The sequence below is a fragment of the Somniosus microcephalus genome, chromosome 8 (genome assembly GCF_052327205.1).
Source record: "Somniosus microcephalus isolate GS21.2 chromosome 8, FLI_Smic_1.0, whole genome shotgun sequence".
NCBI classification, from domain to species: Eukaryota; Metazoa; Chordata; class Chondrichthyes; order Squaliformes; family Somniosidae; genus Somniosus; species Somniosus microcephalus.
This window is the reverse complement of record NC_140994.1, coordinates 93,034,152-93,048,585: the sequence shown is the minus strand read 5'-3', so window position 1 is coordinate 93,048,585 and position 14,434 is coordinate 93,034,152. Positions and strand designations below refer to the sequence as shown.

Sequence of the window (14,434 nt, the reverse complement as noted above, 5' to 3'; positions counted from 1 at the left end):
CAAAGAGGCGTTATCCAGACAGAATCAGGAAGCCTCCTCAAAGACTGAACTTATAATTGCTTAACTTCAACCAATGTATCTAGCAACCGTAATTGTAATTGTAATTAGTTATTATTTAGTTGTTAAATGAATGTTATGTACTGTTTATCTAAAAGGGGAGGAATTGTTGTGTATGTCCCTTTAAGGGAATAACTGGTCTCAGACTGCAGTACCGGCAGTGACCATCCCTGTATAAAAGGCCCTGGTAGGCTTCTGTAGTTTCAGTTTCCAGATTGTCTCCATTCAGTAAAGACTTGTTAAACCAACTCCTGCATTCCGTGTCTCCATTAACACACGGATTTAATAGGAAGGATGCCCGAATCCATTGAGTCACTGCCAAGGAGTGTCCAGGACTTCAGTGCAGCACTGGCAAGGAGTCTGCGGGACTTCGGTGCAGCACAGGCAGCACAGGCGGCTTCCACGCAAGTGCTTAGTGGTGCAATGCAGCCAGTAGCTGGTCTGATGCAGACGCAGATTGAGGCCACACGAGCACTGACTGCTGCCACCCTCGCTGGATCGGGCACGAATCACCGGGGCCCTCGCCGCGCTGCAGCAGGCCAGCAGTCTGTGCTTCAGCAGATTGCCCCGCATGCTGCAGTGCTGCCCCGTGGGAGTGCCAGTGTGTCGTCCGACCAGGGAGTGGCTGTCCTCTGTCAGGATGGCAGCATTCCTGCTGCCAACACTGTCACTTCTCCACTGCAGCTGCCACCACCTGTAGGACAGACTGCTGCCGCCCATGCAGCATTGGAGCAGTCAGCAGCCGGGCTCTCCAGGCCCACAGCTGGTCCAGGCCGTACCTCAAGGGCATCTGCCGACTCAGTTTCTGACACTCAGCAGCCTTCCCCCAGCCTTGCTGCAGCCACTGGGGTCCCATTGCGGAGGAGCTGCAGGGTGGGAAGGGGCCAATCTCGCAAGCGAAGCAGATCACCCTCGAAGGGCAAAAAGTAGGAGGTGTGGCAAAATGCTGGTAATTTTTTTAGTGAAGGCCGAGGATCGTGGTCATTTTTTGTTTACTCTTTTGTTCCTTGTCTCCAGGTTGTGAGAGCCAGTTATGTGTCTGACTGCTTTTTTTGGGGTTTCTCTCTATTACTTTGTCATGCGGGAAGGGCACACAGTTTGTTAAATAAAGAACTGTCTTTATTCAAAATGTGCATGTTTACTCTTTGAACTATTTGTTGCCTTGACTGGCTCAGGGGTTGCGGAACGGTTCCATTCATGTTCTTTCAATGGCACAAGCCATTCCCTCAGAGGGGGCCTAGAACAAACTTGCAATAAGCTGCTGACGGACGGCCCTCGCACTTTGTGCCTCCCTCCCGTCCTGGTGCTCCTCCTCCTCCTCTGCTGGTGCTCCAATGTCTGGTGGCAGTGGCTGAGTCCTGAGGATTGCCAGGTTATGCAGCATGCAGCACACTACAACGAAATGGGAGACTCGCTCAGGTGAGTACTGAAGGGCTCCCCCGGAATGGTCCAGACAGCGGAACCGTTGCTTTAGCACGCCGATTGTGTGCTCAATGATGTTCCTGGTCGCTTGATGGCTCTCATTGTATCGTTCTTCAGCAGGGGTGCTGGGCGCACAGAGCGGGGTCATCAGCCAAGTGCACAGAGGATAGCCCTTGTCCCCGAGAAGCCAGCCTCCTGGGTGAGCCGGGGCTTCGAAAAGGTCTGCCACAGAAGTCTAGCGCAGGATGAAGGCGTCGTGGCTGCTGCCTGGAAAGCAGGCATTGACAGCTAGTATCAGCTGTCTGTGGTCACACACCAACTGGACGTTCAACGAATGGAACCCCTTCCGGTTGCGGTAATCCTCGGCATTTTCTTGCGGCATCCGCAAAGCCACATGCGCGCAGTCAAAGGCGCCCTGGACCATGGGGAAGCCCGCTATTCTTGCAAATCCCATTGCGCGCTCTTGCTGCTTGTCCAGGGTCATGGGGAAGGAAATGTACTGACATCTCCTTTTAAAGAGGGCATGCGTGACTTGGCAGATGCAGCAATGCACCGCGAACTGGGAGACATTGGCAATGTCCCCAGAAGCGGATTAGAAGGAGCCGGTGGCATAGAAGTTGAGAGCCACTGTCACCTTCACTGCCACCAACAGAGACGTCTTGCTCCCCAGTTGAGGCTGCAGATCTGGCTGAAGCAGGTGGCAGAGCTCAGTGACCACCTCCCTGCTGAATCGAAGCCTCTGGAAACACTGCTCATCAGACATGTTGAGGTATGAGAACTGTTGGTGGAATACCCTGGGAGGGAAAGGCCTCCTGTGCCGACGCCTGTTGGCCCGCCTCCATCTGGCCATGATTGGCACTCTCTCTCAGCGTCTCTGAGCCCTCTCAATGCAATGGAGAAACCCAACGTTTCCACCCATTGCAGCCCCCATAGTATGTGGCCACTCAAGGTTATGCCAGTGAAAAATCAAACCAACTACAAAGATCTGGGCCGAAGCCAGAAGTACCTGTGCGAGCGCTGACTCAATGCAGAAAGCTCTCTCCCTTTGTCTCTCTGCAAATCTCTCTCTCTCTCACAGAAGGAGTGGTCCAAAAATGGCTACCACAAAGAAGCCAGGAAGAGCCCCCTTTAAATAGCACCCCCCCAGCCCCACAGCAACTGGGAACCGTTTCAGTCAACCAGTCGTTGGGAGCGCCAGGCGGAAAGGAGGGGGGCGCCACTGAAGTTCCGGATCGGGGCGCCCCAAGGGCGTTGCACCATGAAATGACGTCAGGATCTGCGCGCGCAGCTGAGCGGGCGTTGCGGTTTAGCGCCGCTGCTAAATGTCCGCTCAATTTCGCGAGAGGCGCAAGTCTCGCCGCGCCCGGGCGCTAGCCGCATCGCACCCCATTTATCGCCCTCTTAAGGCGCTAATGGGTATGTTAGCCTTTATTGCAAGGGGGTTGCAGTATAAGAGTAAGGAAGTCTTGCTGCAATTATACAGGGCTTTGGTGAGACCACACCTGGAGTACTGTGTACAGTTTTGGCCTCCGTACCTAAGGAAGGATATACTTGCCTTAGAGGGGTTGCAACGAAGATTCAGTGGATTGATTTCTGGGATGACAGGGCTGTTCTATGAGGAGAGATTTAGTAGACTGAAGTCGGGCCTACTAGGCCCAGAGCTCCTTGAGGTCGTCCTGCAAGCATCTGCATTCTCCCCCACTAAAAGTCAGCAACCTTTCACCAGCCATGCTGCAGCCTCTGGGGTAGCACTGCATAGGAGCACTAGGACAAAGGCACACGCAAGACAGGCACTAAGGGAATCCACAAGGGTGATTAGTTGATTTTTTTGATGCAATATTGGATGCATAGATGTATAAAGTTGGATTGGAATATTTGCTTTGTGGTGGCTTTTATTTCAGCATTGTGGCCAAGAGGACGCTGTGATGATTAGTAACAGAGGGATGGTAAGGTGTGGGACTAATGTTGAATGGGGAATTGGGGTTGCGTTCACCAGCACCGCAGGCAGATGATTCAATCCTGGATATCCCAGCCAGAAAGGGGCTGTCTGGGTTGCCACTTTGCTTCCGCTTCCTCCTCTTCCTCCTCTTCCGCTTCCTCCTCCTCCTGCTCCTGAGCTGTTGGCCATATCCCTGGTGGCAATAGCTGTGCCCTCATGATAGCCAGGTTGTGGAGGATATAGAAGACCACAAATCGGGATACACGCTCTGGTGAGTACTGTAGGGCTTCTCCAGAGCAGTCCAGGCAGCAGAACCATTGCTTCAGCACCCCAATGGTCAGCTCTATGATGTTGGCAGCATGGCTCTCATTGTACACATGCTGACGATGTGTGGTTGGGTTGCGGAGAGGAGTCATGAGCCAGGTGGTCAAGGAATAGTCCTTGTCACCCAGTAGCCACCCTCTGGTTTGCCTTTGTGGCTCAAACACTGAGGAAACAGCGGACTGGTGCAGAATAAAAGCATCATGACTGCTGCCAGTATACTGTGCCATCATGTTGTGCTGAGCATGGTCGCACCCCAAGTGTACACTCAACAAGTGGAAACCTTTGCTGTTGCGGTACATTTCAGCATTTAGAAGCGGCGCCCGTAGAGCCACATGCATTCAATCGATTGTGCTCTGCCCCATGGGGAAGCCCGATATCCTGGCAAAGCCTCGTGCATGCTCCGTTTGCTTTTTGCTGGTCAGAGAGAAGACAATGAAGTTCCCTCTCCTGGAATAAAGAGCTTCTGTCACCTCTCTTATGCAGCAGTGGGTGGCAAACTGTGAGATGTTACAGATGTCGTGTGGAAGGATCCAGTCACCTTCACAGTCACTGGCAGCACTGTCCTTGCCCTGGTGTGTGGCTGCAAGTCTGGTTGCAAGAAGTGGCAGAATTCTGTGAGCACCTCCTTCGTAAAGCGCAGACGCCTCACACACTGCTACTGGCTCAGGATGAGGTAAGAGATTTGCTCTCGGGAGATCCTAGGTGGGTAAGGCCTTCTGCTGAGAGCCCTTCTCTTCCCCTCCTCCTCCTCCCTCTGCAAGCAGCTTGTCCTCTTCTTTGCTGCCTCTGCTCCATCTCCCTGTCATGCTGCAGGCCAAGGGGGATGATATCCAGAGCACCCATGACTGGGAGCAAGTGGCCTGACCAGAACCCTTGAAGTCAGAAGCAAGGCCTTCTCCACTTGCAGTACCACTCCCTGTCACCTCACCAACTTTAAACAATTCTAGAAAGCTCCAAACACTTCCTCAAACTTACACAGAGCCAGTAGAAATTAATCAGCAACTGACCTGAGAGTAGTTAAATATTGCTGGCAAGGGGTCCTTGCAGCTGCTGAACGCATGTACACTTGTGCGAGGTTAACACAGGGCGTTACTTCCAGCGTTGAGGACAAAAATGGCAGCGCTGACATCAAATCAGCATTGCACACTGATTGACATCATGATCTGCCTATACTTCAGGCACACACTTCCACACCACGCTACCGCTCTCACCAAGATGGCATCCAGCGCAGCCTGCACCAGAATTCTGTGCGCGCTGCTTGGACGCCATTGTCGAACCAATATGGTACCCGTAGCGGCCAAACAATGGGTGCTACTCAATCGAATTTCTAGACCTATATATTCAGTATAACCTGGTAAGATTTCATCATTAAACTGTCCAGACCATGCCAACTCAGCAAAGAAAATAATGGTTTCCATATTTATAATAAATTAAGTTCACTTACTATAGTACCTCAAAAGCTGATGTACCATGAACATTATCCTATTGCATAGATTCACATTGTCAGAGTAAGTTAAATCAAATTAAAAGTCACTCACCTATCACATTGTGAAGCACCCCGGGGGAGCTCTATAGCAACAACTACTTATCCTGTTTTTATTCATCCCTCAACAAGCACTCAAAATTTACATGATTCTGAAGAACCCAGTTTTATATTTTGAAGGACAGTATCAGCTGTGTTCCTCCAATAGCTCTCGTCTGTAAGTAACAATACCAAGAAATCCGCCAACTTCAGTACATAAAGGTATGGGAGGTATGTCAGTGAGCAGAAGTTAAAGCTCATAAAAATAATGCAACATTGATTAATCGGAGTAACCAAATAGTACAGCACCGCAAACAGGAAATGTTATTAATAATTTTAAGATTTCTGCACGGAGCTTATCAACATTTTTGTAATTAACCCTTGATCTGTGTATGAGCATCATAGTCAAAATAATGTTCAATGGAAATCTTATTTCAAGCAAAATCAAAATTTAAAACACTGTCTAACTTATTCAGCAAAACACGACTGGAATGTTACACCATTCAGCCAGGTTGTCTGGTTAATAGTTTAAGTCTAAAGAAGCTGATGAAAGGCAGATATCCTTTTAGAATCTGGCTCCAACATGGTTCTTTAGCATTACTGTTCTCCAAATTTCATCCAATCCAAATTTCATGTAAATTCAAGGACTGGCTGTACCACAAGTACTATATGACAAAGAACTGAACTAATTTGTTTATATTCTACAAAAAACAATTAAGCACAGTCCAGAAATGCACATAGTTACCCATATAAACTTGACTAATGAAGCACAAACATTGTGAAGCTATGCCCAAAAATGAATTACTAGATTTAATTCTATTTCATTGAACAAGCTTCTAAATACCTTTGTTTTTCTTTGATGTTGTAAGTAAATTGACATCCTCAATAAGTAAACTGTGGCAAATCAGGTAAAAGCTTACCATAAAGAAATGTTAATCGCTGGTTAAAGTAACATACTGCTTTCAGTCACTTCATTTCTTTTTCTGAGGATGTGTCATTCAGGTTAGGTCTTTTATTGCTATCATTGCAAATCAGCAAGAAAGCTAATTTTAGGCAGTGTCATCATCAGGCAGTAGAAGGCTAATGCCAGACCTTGTAATAGAGCACCACTTGGAGCTGCAATGTCCTGAACAACTGTTGCTTATCATACACAAATGGACTACAAACAAAGAGACCAATGAGCAGAGTAGCAGAAAGCAGGTGTGAAAATGTGTGAAGTCATGATTTATAAACAAGGAATCACTCATTTGAACAAGTATGGATGGCAGTGTGACTGTCTTCCTGCTTAGATGTACTTTCAGATGTAAAAAGAAGTTCTATACATGTTCTCTATGTTTCCAATACAACTTGCATAATTATTACAGTGTTTTGAGTAAATATTTAGTAAATATATTTCCCAGCTCTTAATCTCTTATCATTCAAGCTTTCATACATGTAGGGGGGAATTTTAAGCCCCCCAGGATGGACAGGAGAAGGGCAGGGGGGATTAAAAATTAAAAATGGGAAACCTGACTCCCAACCGGCCTCCAATGCGCCTACTTCCGTTTGGCGGGTGGGCAACTAACTTGTTCTCTACAGGTGGGTCCGTAATTTAAATATTTTAATAAGGCTGTGTGCCTCAGATTTTAGCTGTATTTTAAATTTAATGGTTTAATTAGCAATCAACCAACAATGATTAATTAAGAACATAAAAAACAGAGAATACGAAAAGGCCATCCTGCCTATCAAATGTGTTTGCTCCACCATTAAGAATTGTGCAAGCCTATCATAATGGTGATCATACATCCCCATTTTCCGGGGACAGTCCCCGGATTAGGTACTGTGTCCCCGGGCAAACAATGTCTCCGGAAGAGTCCTCAGTTTTAGAAACTAGTCCCTGAATAAAACGTTCAGTGATTAAATGTAAAATAGTTGCAAGTAATAAACAAAAACTCTGGCCTACAGATTTAGGAAAATAAATTTAAAATTTCACCCCATTAGTCACATCCAAAAACAGTACATTATAATTAGCAGGTGCAAGTCGTCAAACTGGGGTGACTGATGATTGATGGCAGAACTGACCAATCAAAGTAGGGGGAAATTGAGCTGTATCGACATCATAAATAAATTTGCTGAATAAAGTGTGGACAGAGGTGGGATTATCTGGTGAAAGAAGGGCTAGTGGGTGGTGTATTTGTGAAAGAATGGAGCAAAGACAGCTTGCCAAATTTAAGAAAGTAAGTTTATTTAACCAGTATCTTTTAAGTACTTAGATATCTTGTGTTTTTATGAATTGAGGTGCTTTATTCAACCTCTAGTTCTAAAGAACTCTGGTCCCAAAAAATTTATTTATTTTCATAGATGCTGATTGAGCTGTTTGTTTTTGTTTCAAATTTCTAGCCTATGTAGATTTTTTTTCTTATTGAATCAATCTTTACAGCTCAGATTCACTTTTTAGGTCCTTTGGTCTTTGTTTTTAGCTTGTGGACAGTGATATTGAAATAAACACTTAGTGGCCAACAGTTTAGTGGGAATGGAGTCAAGTGAGCCAGGAAGTGGGTCTCATTCACATATTAGAGCAGGAGGTAAGGGAGAAACTAGAGAAAGACATGGGTTCATGGCACAGGGGAACCTTGGGAGAGGTTTTGCATGGTGGACAGGGAGGTTGGTGGGTGTTGCAGAGGCAGATGAACAGATGGTCTTAATCTTTGTGACAAACAAGTCTGTGAGCTCCTTCCACGTGTTGTTGGTGAGCACATTGGAATTTCCATAACACATACACTGGAGAAAATCTTGAAAGCTGAAACCCCTCAGCTATAGGAGGGAAAGTAGGCTGAAGCAGGAGCAGAGATGGTCAATATTACGGAGGTGGAAGTCGACGGTCTTTGTGATGGAGAGGAAAGTTCAGTTCAGGGACACTGCAGTGGCAAACCATTTAGTTCAAGCTGAGATAGTGGCCAGGGAACAGAGAAGGAATCAATGGCCAAGGAATGGAATTTGGGGTTAGACAATGGCTTAGACGTACCTAATGTTTAACTGTGGCAATTTTTAGCTCATCCAGGATTGGATGTCAGACGAGTAATCTGACAATACAAAGGCAATGGAAGTGTTGAGAGAGGCGGTGTAGAGGTGGGTGTCAGTCAGTGTACAGAAAGCTTGGAACTAACAGATGGATGCTGCTTGGTTGTAGTTTGTGGTCATCAGTGTGCAAACTGAAGATAGGAACATGGGCAAACCATCAGAGACTAGTGATGGTTGATGGAGGTTAATCTCTACACGTATTCCACTAGCAGAAACAACAAAGTCATCATGCCGGTTTTCTTTAAACACGGAGATAGCACAACAATCATTAACAAATCAGTGAAAAGTAAATGACATGGGCAGTGATATGAAGAAAGATTTTCTGAATAGGCCGTATATACAGTGGGTATTAAAAACTGACGTTCCTGAACAGCGTTATTGTATTATTTATAAACTGTGTCTGAATGCACTTCAGTAGTGTGACGTCACATCCGCGATAATTATATGCACATTTGTTTTGCATTTGCAGTGTATATGAGCAACTGTTAAAATGTAGGGTGCTAAAAAAAATTGCCTACATTTTCTGTCCTAGCTACTTTGCTGTGCTCCCACCCTCTGTGTGTCCCCGGATTTGATTTATAAAATATGTTCACCCTACTATCATGGACTCTATTCCACTTACTTAAGAGATCAAGTGGGTAGGGCCCATAAGCATATTATAGCAGATTGTGTATGATCTGTAGAGGGATTGCATTCATTCTTATGCTCTTTCATATTATGATTTAAAATTTCATACAAATATAGATTAATATTATCATATAGAGGTATGAAAAATATTTACACCAATGGGCTGGCCTCATAACTTATGAAATCTAGAGATAATTGTTGAAACAATTTTGTTTCAAATAGAAGTTGTTTTTTTAAAAAGGATGGTATTGGATGAATACTTCACTACCAAACTATTTTAACGTAGAATTAAGTCACCTCTTGTAGTTTTGATCTGTGGAAAATTATTTGCTCTAAAGCCAATGCACCACCAATAAGGATGGACTTTAATTTATATAAACATTTATCTCCACAAAACCTTCTGTTGGATCCAAGACAGGTTATCACAACTTCTGATACTAATGTTGTCCTGTAGGTTGAACTGTAACTGATTAAACTGTCTAGCAACTAAATAGCAAAATACATTGCCATCATTTTTATAATGCTAAATGCCCATTTGTCTTCAGTCCATGCAACATTACTAAATACCTGTCAATATAAATATCCCAAGGGCAAGGAGGAATAAGAAGCACACTGACATGATTTGAAGTAACTTGAATTGGCACAGTTCAGGTTAATGTGACAAGTACCCAATTCAGACAAATCAGGTTAAGATGCACCTGTCCCATTCAACAAAAAAAAACAACAAAAAATGCAGTGCCATCATCTTTCACCGTCCTGACAAGTCTTGAGGACACAGCTGCTGATTGTATCTGGAACAACAGCTGAAAATACTTTCTTTCAAGTCTTACTTTGTTGGGAAAGGTAGGCCTAGAAATTCAGTATAGCCACGTTTGGAGCGCTACAGCCGGGCTTTTGCTAAATTTTGCGCCCAGCGCAACTTAGTGCCACCTTCGCCGATATTCAGTTGCATCGCCCCAAGAGGTTGCTGCTGCGCTAAAGCAGGCGATGCACGACTATCTTTAGGTGCTAAGCCGGCAATCCGGGGCGCTAACACCGAGGGCGGGCGCAGCGCAGGTGCGGCGAGTTGCTCATTTGAAGGCAGACAGTCAGGCGCCGGTCAGCTCTTAAAGGGGGAGGGTGGAATTGTTTAGCTGCCATGCCCTGCACACTGCAGCCCTAAAGCAAGGCCTGACCACTGCTGTTTGAACTGCTCCACGCCCAGGAGAATGGAGAAGGCCAGGGAGAGAGCGCAGCGCTTCGCCGAGGGTGACCTGAGGGTGCTGGTTGGCACAGTGGAGCGCAGGCGCCATGTCCTCTTCCCTGAGGGTGGCAGGAGGCCGCTGCCCACCGATTATCGGAAAGCCTGGAGGGAGGTGGCAAACAGGGTCACCTCCAACAGCGTGGTTGGCAGGACTCCAACCCAATGCCGAAAAAAATTCAACGACCTCACTCGGGTTGTCAGGGTGAGTACCCTTTCCAGTATCCTCCTCATCCCTGCATGTGCACCTCACTTTATGGCCAAAGGGACCTGAAAGCCAAAATGCCCAGCCCTGATCCAGCAGCTATGGGGCTGTCATGAAAAGCACTTGCACATTCAGGACTTTATACACTGTCAGGGCTATTCCACCATGGGAGGCAGTGCATGCAAGATCAGGGCTTGACACTGTCGGGGCTATTCCACCATAGGAGGCAGTGCAGGCAAGATCAGGGCTTGACACTGTACTTAGAGGCCGTCCTTTCTCTTGCAGGGCAAGCTGGTGCATAACCGAAGACAGCAGCGACAGACCCCGGGGGAGGCCGGCCTGACCTGAAACAGCTCAGCGACCTAGAGCAGCGAGTGGAGCGGATCATGGCAGGCCGGCTGATTGGCCCATCGCCACTGGAGATGCCGACCCTGTTCTGGGCACCAATAGTAAGGTCATCACCTTTTTGACCTCTCTCTTTCCACTTGCGCCTCACACCAGCATCCTTTGCCACTATCGAACCAATGCAGTGCATAACAGCACTCATGCCTCCTTCGCTGCCGCCCTGTCCTCACTCTAAAGCAACTCTTGTGCCTCCCTGCTTTCAGATGGTGAATCGCCAAGTGAGGAGGCGGCCCCTCAAGCTGGCACTGTCTCGGAGTCAGAAATAGAGGAGGAGGAAGAGGAAGCCAGCCCATCAGGGACACCCTTAGCCGAGGCAGCCCATGGCCATGATGGGGACATGTCTTCCCTGGAGGAGAGCAAGGGGGAAGGGTCGGAGGAGAGTGAAGCTCCGGGGCCCAGCGGGCTGCAGCAATGCGGGAGGGGTGGGGAAGCTCGGCGCCCTTCTCCCCGGAGGGTGAGTGCGGCCTCCAGTCCTGCTACGGTGAGCGCAAAGGAGGTGCGGCTCCTTGGTGAAATGGGCGCCCAGGCTGAGCACAGGCACACTGAGCTCATGGCTGCAGTGGCAAGGATGCCTGACTCCATCGAGTCACTGGCAAGGAGTGTGCAGGAATTCGGGGCAGCACAGGCCAGGAGTCTGCAGGACTTCGCGGCAGCACAGGCGGCTTCTAGCCAAGTGCTCAGTCGTGCCGTGCATTCACTGGCTGGTGTCATGCAGACACACACCAGGGCCACACGGGCACTAACTGCTGCCACCCTCGCTGGATCGGCCAGGCATCGCCGGGGCACTCGCAGCAGCCCAGCAGTCTGTGCTTCAGCAGATTGCTGCGCATGCTGCAGTGCTGGCCCGTGCGAGTGCCAGTGTATCAGCCTACCAGGGCATGCCTGTGCTCTGTCAGGTTGGCAGCATTCCTGCAGCCAACACTGTCACTCCTCCACTGCAGCTGCCACCACCCGTAAGACAGACTGCTGCCGCCCAAGCAGAGTTGGAGCAGTCAGCAGCCGGCCCCTCCAGGCCCAGAGCTGATCCAGGCCCAGAGCTGATCCAGGCCAACCCACAAGGGCATCTGCCGTCTCACCATCTGACCCTCAGCAGCCTTCCCCCAGCCTTGCTGCAGCCACTGGGGTCCCATTGAGGAGGAGCTTCAGGGCGGGAAGGGGCCAGTTGCGTAAGTGAAATGGATCACCCTCGCAGGGGGAAAAGTAGAAGGTGTAGCCAAATGTGTACTTTTATATATGAAGGCCGAGACTGGTGTATTTGTTTTATATATGAAAGCCGGGACTGGTGTATTTGTTTTATATATAAAGGCCAAGACTGGTGTATTTGTTTTATATATAAAGGCCGAGACTGGTGTCTTTTTTTTTGGGGGGGGGGGTTACTCTAAATTAGTTTGTCATGCGGGAAGGGCACAGAGGTATCACAGTAAAAAAAATTCTTTAATCACACTGTCCATGTTTGCTTTTGGAAGTATTTGTTGCCTTGATCGGCTGAGGGCTTGTGGAGCGGCTACATTCATCTTCTTTCATTGGCACAAGCCATTTCCTGAGAGGGGGCCTAGAACTGAGTTGCAATAAGCCGCCGATGGAAGGCCCTTGCACTTTCTGCCTCCCTCCCGTGCTGGTGCTCCTCCTCCTCCTCCTCCTGTGGTGGTCCTCCAATGTCTGCTGGCAGTGGCTGAGTCCGGCGGATAGCCAGGTTGTGCAGCATGCAGCACACGACAACGAAATGGGAGACTCGCTCAGGCGAGTACTGTAGGGCTCCCCCGGAACGATCCAGACAGCGGAACCGTTGCTTCAGCACGCCGATTGTGTGCTCAATGATGTTCCTGGTTGCTTGATGGCTGTCATTGTAGCGCTCTTCAGCAGGGGTGCTGGGCGCACGGAGCGGGGTCATCAGCCAGGTGCACAAAGGATAGCCTTTGTCTCCGAGAAGCCATCCTCGTGGGTGAGGCTGGGCCTCGAAAATGTCTTCCACAGAAGTCTGGTGCAGGATGAAGGCATCGTGGCTGCTGCCTTGAAAGCGGGCATTGACAGATAGTATGAGCTGCCTGTGGTCACACACCAACTGCACATTGAGCGAATGGTAGCCCTTCCGGTTGCGGTAATCCTTGGCATTCTCTAGGGGTGCCCGCAAAGCCACATGCGTGCAGTCAATGGCGCCCTGCACCATGGGTGTACGGATAACCGTAGCTGCCGTAAATACAGCGGGGTTTGATTGACAGCTGGTTGACGGCTGACGTCATATCCGGGGGCGGGATCTGATGCCATCTTGGCCATGATTGAGGTACTGTACTGGAGACACAGAGTCAGGACTGAATAAATGGCACTCCACTACAACTGCTTGGGAGACTCGTAATTACGTTATTAAGATAACATTACATGGTACCAGGATTTATAGAACTCACGATAAGGACATACTACAACAATGGAAGGAATAAAACCTTCAGCTAGCCTGCAACTAGAAGGAAATGTGAATGAAAATTGGCGTGTCTTCAAGCAACGCTTTCTTCTCTACCTCACAGCGATTGACGCTTCGACTAGCTCTGGAACACGTAAAGTAGCTTTGTTGCTAACAGTGGCTGGCTCGCAGGCAATTGAGCTGTTTAATACATTTACGTTTGCAGCCAAAGATGATAAAAATGATCTGGACAAGGTGATAGAACAGTTCGACGAATACTGCACTCCAGAAAAGAATGAAACGTATGAGAGATTCGTGTTTCGCTCCCACATGCAAAAGCAAGGAGAATCCTTTGATTTTTTTTGACAGACTTGAAAATAAAAGCACAAACATGCAACTTTAGGGACCTGAAGGAATCGATGATACGTGATCAAGTCATTTTTGGAGTACTCGACAAGAAGGCGAGGGAGAGAATGCTTAGAGACAATGACCTAAATTTGGATGCAGCAGTGAAAATATGTCATGCTAGTGAACTCTCGGCCATGCACACGAAAACTTTTGAAGGGAGCAGCACAGCAGCGGGCGGGAGTGTCGTGGGGCTGAAAAACCTGCTGGTGGATGTGGTACACAAAAGGGACACAAGAGGGCCCACGGAGTTCAAGACGATGACGCCTTATGAATGCAGATGGTGCGGTAATAAACACATAGCCAGACAGTGTCCTGCTTATGGGAAGAACTGTGCAAAATGTAAAGGCAGGAATCACTTTGCCAAGATGTGTTTTTGGGAAGAGAAAACTGAAGGTAAAAAGACAGTGCATGCTATTGAGACTGAAGAGACAGGAGCGGAGACTTTGTTTGTTGGAATGGTGTAAAATGAGTCAAAACAGGGCAAAAATGCTAATGAAGTGCACTCTGTAGGACCAAAGACTGAAGTTTGGATAGCTCCCTTGCTGGTAAATGGCACCATTGTTCCCTTTAAGCTAGATACAGGTGCTAAGGCAAACCTCATAAGTTGGAGTGATGCACGGAATCTCAAAGTGCGACCTAAAATACTGAACCAGACAGTGTCTTTGAAGGCATACAATGGACAAAGCATTGAAACAAAAGGAACGTGTAGGCTGAATGTTAAGGTAAAAAATCACATTCACCCTTTGACCTTTGTTATAGTGCCTGAAGGACATGAGTCACTGTTGGGGGATAAGGCCTGTGTGGATTTGGGCTTGGTAGAACGAGTCTAT

General features: G+C 47.9%; 1 protein-coding gene across 5 annotated transcripts in view; it reads right to left on the bottom strand.

Annotated features, from left to right (window-relative positions):
* The window catches only part of mypn (myopalladin), an 828,299-nt gene extending 821,999 nt beyond the window's left edge, over positions 1 to 6,300 (bottom strand). For 2 of the 5 annotated variants that reach the window (XR_015079259.1, XR_015079260.1), the window contains exon 1: positions 6,185 to 6,300. The gene's annotated coding sequence lies outside the window, so the exon portion shown is untranslated. Of the gene's footprint in view, positions 1 to 5,280; positions 5,387 to 6,108 lie in introns of those variants that run through there. The other 3 variants (XM_085994999.1, XM_085994998.1, XM_085995000.1) reach the window with 3 other exon arrangements.
* Positions 6,301 to 14,434: the final 8,134 nt, after the last annotated feature.